This window comes from Mesocricetus auratus, unplaced genomic scaffold, assembly GCF_017639785.1.
Source record: "Mesocricetus auratus isolate SY011 unplaced genomic scaffold, BCM_Maur_2.0 Super-Scaffold_6730, whole genome shotgun sequence".
Taxonomy (NCBI): domain Eukaryota; kingdom Metazoa; phylum Chordata; class Mammalia; order Rodentia; family Cricetidae; genus Mesocricetus; species Mesocricetus auratus.
In genome coordinates, this window is record NW_024429184.1 from 76094379 (window position 1) to 76102395 (window position 8017).

Below are 8017 nucleotides of genomic sequence, written 5' to 3' on the forward strand. Positions count from 1 at the left end.
ACACATATAAACACATATGTAGATATAGATATAGATATATGATATTAGCCCCCTGGTGGATGTGGAGTTGTGAAAATCTATTCCATTTCTCTGTTTTGCCTTATTGATGATGTCTTTTACCTTACAGAGGCTTTTCATTTTCAATGCTTCCCATTTATTAGTTCTCAATCTTAGTGCCTGCACTATGATGTTCTGTTCAGAAAGTCACCTCCTGTGCCAACGAGTTCAAGTCTATTTCCCACTTTCTCTCCTATCAAATTTGATGTACCTGGTTTTATGTTGTTGCCTTTGACCCAATTGGGCTTGAGTTTTTTGCAGAGCGATGAATATGGATCTATTTACAATCTTCTACATGCAAACATCCAGCTAAATCAGCACCATTTATTGAAGATTCTTTCTTTTTTCCATTGTGTATTTTTGGTGTCCACAGGTATGTGGATTTATGTCTGGGTCTTCGATTTGATTTGTTTTCATGCCAATATCATGCAGTGTTTGTTAATATAGCTCTGTAGTGCCTGAATAGTGATCCTCCAGTATTTTTTTACTGTAAAGGATTGTTTTAGCTATTTTTTTTGTTTTCCATATAAAGCTGAGTATTGTCCTTTCAAGGTCTGTAAAGAATTGTGCTAGAATTTTGATGGAGATTACGTTCCATTTGTAGATTGATTTTGGTAAGATGGCCATTTTTTACTATGTTAATCATACCAATGTAGGAGTAAAGAAAATCTTTTCATCTTCTGATATCATCTTCATTTTCTTTCTTCAATGATTTAAAGTTTTGTCCTGGCAGTCTTTCACTTTTTTTTGTTAGATTATAACAACATATTTTGTATTATTTGTGCCTATTGTGAAAGGGGTTTCCCTGATTTCTTTCTCAGCCCATTTGTCATTTGCATATAGGAAGGTTGCTATTTATTTTAATGTTTATCAGCTGCAGGAGTTCTTTGGTAGAACTTTTGGAATTGCTTATGTATTCTATCATATCATCTGCAAATAATGATACTTTGACTTCCCCCTTTCCAATTTGTATCCCCTTGATCTCCTTCAGTTTTCTGGTTGTGCTATCTAGGATTTCAAGTACTATATTTGATAGATATGGAGAGAATGGACAGACTTATTTTGTTCCTGGTTTTATGGCGTTGCCTTGAGTTCCTCTCCATTTAATTTGATTTTAGTTCTTGTTGTAAATTTCCCTTATTATGTTCAGGTATGTCCCGCTTGTCCTAATATCTCCAAGACTTTCATCGTGAAGGGGTATTGTATTTTGTCAAAAACTTTTTCAACATCTAGTGAGATGATCATGGTTTTTTTCTTTAAGTTTGGTTATATTTCCTTGATTGATTTTCATATCTTGAACTATGCCTGCATCACTAGAATAACGTCTACTTGACTATAGTGGATGATCTTTTTTGATATGTTCTTGGATTTGGTGTATTTCATTGAGTATTTTTGCATTTATGTTCATGAGGGAAATTGGTTAATAATTCTTTTTCTTTGTTGAATCTTTTTTGTGATTTGGATGGCAGGGTGACTTGGCTTTATAAAATGAATTTGACAATTTTTCTACTTTGTGGAATAATTTGAGGACTACTGGTATTAGTTCTTCTTTGAACGTTCGGTAGAATTTTGTGCTAAAACTGGTCCTGAGCTTTTGCTTGGAAGACTTTTAAAAACTGGTGCTATTCAGCATCAAAAAATTGGAATAACTCCATGCATCTTATCAGACCACCATGCTTTAAAATTAGAATTCAACAACAACACAAATTGCAGAAAACCTACATTCCTGGGTCAAAGAAGAAATAAAAAAAGAAATTAAAGACTTCCTAGAATTCAATGAGAATGAAGACACAACATACCCAAAACTATGGGACACTTTGAAAGCAGTGCTACTGGGGAAGTTCATCACACTAAGTTCCCACATGAAGAAACATGAGAATAGTTACACTAGAGAATTAACAGCACAGCTGAAAGCTCTAGAACACGAAGAAGCAAACTGCCCCAGGAGGAGTAGATGCCAGGAAATAATCAAATTGAGGGCTGAAATAAATGAAGTGGAAACTAGGAAAACAATACAAAGAATCAATGCAACGAAGAGTTGTTTCTTTGAGAAAATCAACAAGATAGACAAACCTTTGTCCAAACTTACCAAACAGCAGAGAGTGAACATGCAAATTAACAAAATCAGAAACAAAAAGAGGGACATAACAATGGACTCTGAGGAAATTCACAGAATCATCAGGTCATACTTTGAAAACCTGTACTCCACAAAATTTGAAAATGTAAAGGAAATGGATGACTTCCTGGATAGCTATCACTTGCCAAAACTAAATCAAGACCAGATAAGCAATTTAAATAGAACTATAACCCCTATGGAAATAGAAGCAGTCATCAAAAGTCTCCCAACCAAAAAAGGCCCAGGTCCAGATGGCCTCAGTGCAGAATTCTACCAGAAATTCAAAGAACAGCTTATACCAATTCTTCTCAAAGTATTCCATGCAATAGAAGCAGAAGGGTCTTTGCCAAACACTTTCTACGAGGCTTCAATAACCTTGATTCCCAAGCCACACAAAGACACAACTAAGAAAGAAAAGGCCTTTGACAGAATCCAACACCCCTTCATGATAAAGGTCTTGGAGATATCTGGGATAACAGGAACATACTTAAACATAATAAAAGCTATATACAGTAAACCAACAGCTAACATCAAACTAAATGGACAGAAACTCAACGCAATTCCTCTAAAATCAGGAACAAAACAAGGCTGTCCACTCTCTCCATACCTTTTCAACATTGTACTTGAAGTTCTAGCCATTGCCATATGACAACAAAGGGGGATCAAGGGGATACAAATTGGGAAGGAAGAGGTCAAACTTTCACTGTTTGCAGATGACATGATAGTTTACATCAATGACCCAAAGAACTCTACCAGGGAACTCTTACAGCTGATTAACACCTTCAGCAAAGTGGTAGGCTACAAGATCAACTCAAGAAAATCAGTAGCCCTACTATATACGGATGATAAAAGGGATGAGAAAGAAATCAGAGAAACATCACCCTTTACAATTGCCACAAACAACATTAAATACCTTGGGGTAACCTAACCAAACAAGTGAAAGGCTTGTATCGCAAGAACTTTGAATCTTTAAAGAAAGAAATTAAAGAAGCCCTCAGAAAATGGAAAGATCTCCCATGATCTTGGATAGGTAGGATCAATGTAGTAAAAATGGCAATTCTGCCAAAAGCAACCTACAGATTCAATGCAATCCCCATTAAAATCCCAGCACAATTCTTCACAGACCTTGAAAGAACAATAATCAATTTTGTATGGAAAAACAAAAGACCCAGGATAGCCAAATCAACCCTGTTCATCAAGGCAACGTCCGGAGGCATCACCATCCCTGACTTCAAGCTCTATTATAGTGCTATAGTCCTGAAAACAGCTTGGTATTGGCACAAAAATAGACAGGTAGACCAACGGAATCGAATTGAAAACCTGGATATTAACCCACACACGTACGAACATCTGATCTTTGACAAAGAAGCTAAAAATATACAATGGAATAAAGAAAGCATGTTCAACACATGGTGCTGGCATAACCGGAGGCTGGCATGTAGAAGAATGCGGATCGATCCATGTTTATCGCCATGCACAAAACTTAAATCCAAATGGATCAAAGACCTCAATATAAATCCAGCCACACTGAACCTCTTAGAAGAGAAAGTGGGTGGTACCCTTGAACGAATTGGTACAGGAGACAGCTTCCTGAACATACACCAGTAGCACAGACAGTGAGATCAACAATTAATAAATGGGACCTCCTGAAACTGAGAATCTTCTGTAAGGCAAAGGACACTGTCAACAAGACAAAAAGGCAGCCCACAGAATGGGAAACAATATTCACTAACCCCACATCTGACAGAGGGTTGATCTCCAAAATTTACAAAGAACTCAAGAAGCAAGTCTCCAAAACAGCAAAGAATCCAATTAAAAAGTGGGCTGCAGAACTAAATAGAGAATTTTCAATAGAGGTGTCTAAAATGGGTGAGAGACATTTGAGAAAGTGCTCAACATCCTTAACCATCCGGGAAATGCAAATCAAAACAACTCTGAGATACCATCTCACTCCTATCAGAATGGCTAAAATCAAAACACCAATGACAATTAATGCTGTAGAGTATGTGATGAAAGAGGAACACTCCTCCATTGCTGGTGGGAGTGCCAACTGGTTCAGCTACTTTGGAAATCAGTATGGAGATTCCTCAGAAAAATGGGAATAAACCTACCACAAGACCCAGCAACTCCACTCTTAGGCATATATCCAAAAGATGCCCATTCATACAACAAGGATGTCTGTTCCACTATGTTCATAGCAGCATTATTTGTAATAGCCAGAACTTGGAAGCAACCTAGATGCCCCTCAACTGAAGAGTGGATAGAGAAAATGTGGTACATTTACACAATGGAGTACTATTCAGCAGAAAAATACAATGGAATCCTGAGATTTGCAGGCAAATGGATGACACTAGAAGAAACCATCCTGAGTGAGGTAATGCAGTCACAAAAAGAGAAACATGGTATGTACTCTCTCATATATCGGTTTTAGACATAGATCTGGGGAGTGCCAGCCTACAATCCCATGGCCAGAGAGTCTGGGAAACAGAAACTTCATTTAGTGGCTGATCGAAGAAGAGGCAGACTCCCATAGCTAAGTACTGAGCTGAACTCAAGAAAGCCAGTAACAGAGAGGGAGCACTGATGACCAAAGGTATTAAGACTGGGCTGGTTTAACCCCAGAAACAGCTGACCTGACAAGGGTTAACTCTTGAATCCTAGGCTAATGCCTGGGATTCCAACATGGGACTGATCAAGACCCTCTGAATGGGGGTGTCAGTGAGGAGGCCTAGGTAATCTATTGAGTCTTGGGCAGTAGATCAGTATACATCCTGAGTATACACATGGACTTTGGACTCCCATCCAACAATGTGAGATGAACTCTCACCCTGAACTCTTGTGGGGAGGGTCTAGGCCCTGCCCTGGATGAAATGACAGACTATGGACACCCCCATGGAGGGCCTCACCTTCCCTGGGGAAACGATTGGATAATGGGAGAGTTGGGGGGAGGGCACGGTAGGAGGGGCGGGAAATGGAGAGGGACCTGGAACTGACTTGTGAACCAACCATGTTTCTAATCTAAATTTAAACATAAAAATAAAAAAAAATTAAAAAATAAAAAAAGAAACTTCACAACAATACACACACACACACACACACACACACACACACACAAACTGCTGCTATTTCCTAAGGGATTAGAGGTGAAATTTTGGCAGAATTTTGTGCTAAAACTCTCTGGTCCTGGGCTTCTTTTTTGGTTGGGAGACATTTAGTGACTGCTTCTATTTCCTTTGGGGCTAGATGTCCATTTAAATTATTTATCTGATCTTTATTTAACTTTGGCAAGTGGTATCTATCTAGTGAATTATCCATTTCTTTTAGATTTTCCAATTTTGTGGAGTACAGGTTAAGTAGGGCCTAATGATTCTTTGGTTTTCCTCAATGTCAGTGCCTGTTGTTATAGCCCCCCTTTCACTTCTGGTTTTCTATACTCTTTTTCCATCTCTTCTTTAATTTGAATAAAGTTTTGTCTATATTGCTGACTCTAAAAGAACCAACTCTTTGTCTCATTAATTCTTTGTATTACTGTCTCTGTTTCCATTTTATTGAAGTCAGCCTTCAGTTTGATTGTTTCCTGCCATTTACTTCTCTTGAATGTCTTTGCATCTTTTTGTTCTAGAGCACTTAGTTGTATGAACTTTTTTTTATCACTGTTGTCATTGTGTCCCATACACTTGGGTATGCTGTGCATTCATAGTCATTGAATTCTAGGAAGTCACTGATTTCTTTCTCTATTCCTATCTTGAAAAGAGTTGTTCAATTTCCATGAGATTGCAAGACTTTCTGTTGTTTTGTTGTTGAAATACAGCTTTAATCTATGGTGATCTGTTAGCCCTTGTCTTTTTATTAGGAAACTGAGACCATTTATGTTGAGAGATATCAGTGACCAATGATTGTTAATTCTGGTAATTTTATTGTTGTTCTTGGTGTTGTGTGTGTGTGTGTATGTGTGTGTGTGTGTGTGTGTGTGTGTCCTTCCCTTCTTTTGTTTTTTTGTGGTATGACATTATTTATTTTGGGGGAGTTTAGGCAGTGTTTCTCTGTGGCTTTGGATGCTGTTCTGTCTTGAAATTCGCTCTGTAGACTAGGGTGGCCTTGAACTCACAGAGATCAACCTGCCTCTGCCTCCCGAGTGCTGGAATTAAAGGTGTGCACTACCACTGCTGGGCTGACATTATTTATTTCCCTTGGTTTCATGGGTGTAATTACACTTCTTCATCTGGGATTGAGTATCCCACTTTTCCTTTTGCATACATATTTATGGTGTGTTTAATTATAAATATATATGAAGTTGTATATTAATCTCTATATATGTAATTTACGGTGTGTTCAATTATATATTATCTTTATAATTACATATATAGTATATAATTAAACACACCATAAGCAGAGAGCTTTAGTCTTTTAATATGTTTTAAAAATTTTTAAATAAATTACAATAAACAGTATTTAGCTATAAGGCATATTTTTTCAGGGTCAGCTATCATCTTATTCTTCTGCAGAGAGACCACTTTTCTGGTATTTCCATATAGCCTGCTCATCACTGCTTGAGGCTTACACACGTGCTATCAGGTGGCTCTTCTACAAGCAAGGATGGAGCTCATGCTTTTAAGCAGACAACTATTGATCATAAACAATGAAATAGGCAAACAGATATGGTAAGTTTGACTCAGATGTGAGTGAGTGAAATTCATGACTTCCTGGAGTACAGTAGAAGAGGAAATGAAACACTTTTTTGCAACATGGTTTAGAGTAAGGAGGAAACACATGCAACAAGACCAACTAATCATAACTGCCTGCCCTTTAGGATTTGGTAATGTTACCATATAAAAAGGAGAAAAGCTCTTCTTTCGGGTTCAATAAAAAATCGGTTGAGCTTCAAAAGGAAGGGATATGAGGCTTGGTCTTGTATCAGCAGTGTAGCAGACGCAACTTTGTAAAATGTTTGATTTTCATTTCTCTTTCTGAAGAGGGCTGAGCTGCTGTGTTCATAGCCCTCTACTCTACCTTCCCTTCTAGTCCCCAGGACTCCTTTTCCCTGGGAGTGGCTTCCCTGTTCCCCAACTTATCTCAGCCCAGTCCCAGCCAACACAAGAACTTCTCTTGGTAGGGTAACTGCTCCTTATCGACCCATGATTGGGGCTTTCTTGCCTAGCATCTGATGTAAGGAATGGAATTCAAACTGCTGGGCTGGACCACTTGCTTTCTGTTGTTCCCCTGGTGTTTGCCAGTGCTGTCCTGTTCCTGATGGTGCCTTTGCATTTAAGAGCACCACTACAGTAAGCATTAGACTAGTGATTCTCAACCCTCCTCATGCTGTGACCCTTTAATGCAATTCTTCATGTTGTGGTCACCCCCAACCTTGAAATTAGTTTTGTTACTATTTTTGTTTTGTTTTTCAAGACAAGGTTTCTCTATGGCTTTGGAGGCTGTCCTGGAACTAGCTCTTGTAGACCAGGCTGGCCTAGAACTCACAGAGATCTGCCTGCTTCTGTCTCTGAGTGCTGGGATTAAAGGTGCATGCCACTACTTCCCGACTTTTGTTACTACTTTATAAATATAAGTTTGCTATTGTTATGAATCCTAATGCAAATATCTGATATGCAGGATATCTGATATGAGACCCCTGTGAAAGGGTTGTGTCCACTCCCCCAAAATGTCAGAACCCACAGGTTGAAAGCCACCATACTAGACACTGGACCACATTCATCATGGACCCCAACAGGACATTTTTGTGAAACATTTTAGTTTTTTTATGCATGTAAATATTAAGTATGCCTTACTATCAAAATGGATAGAATTGATTCCTCATACTGGCAGCATTACTAATGCAAACAGAGC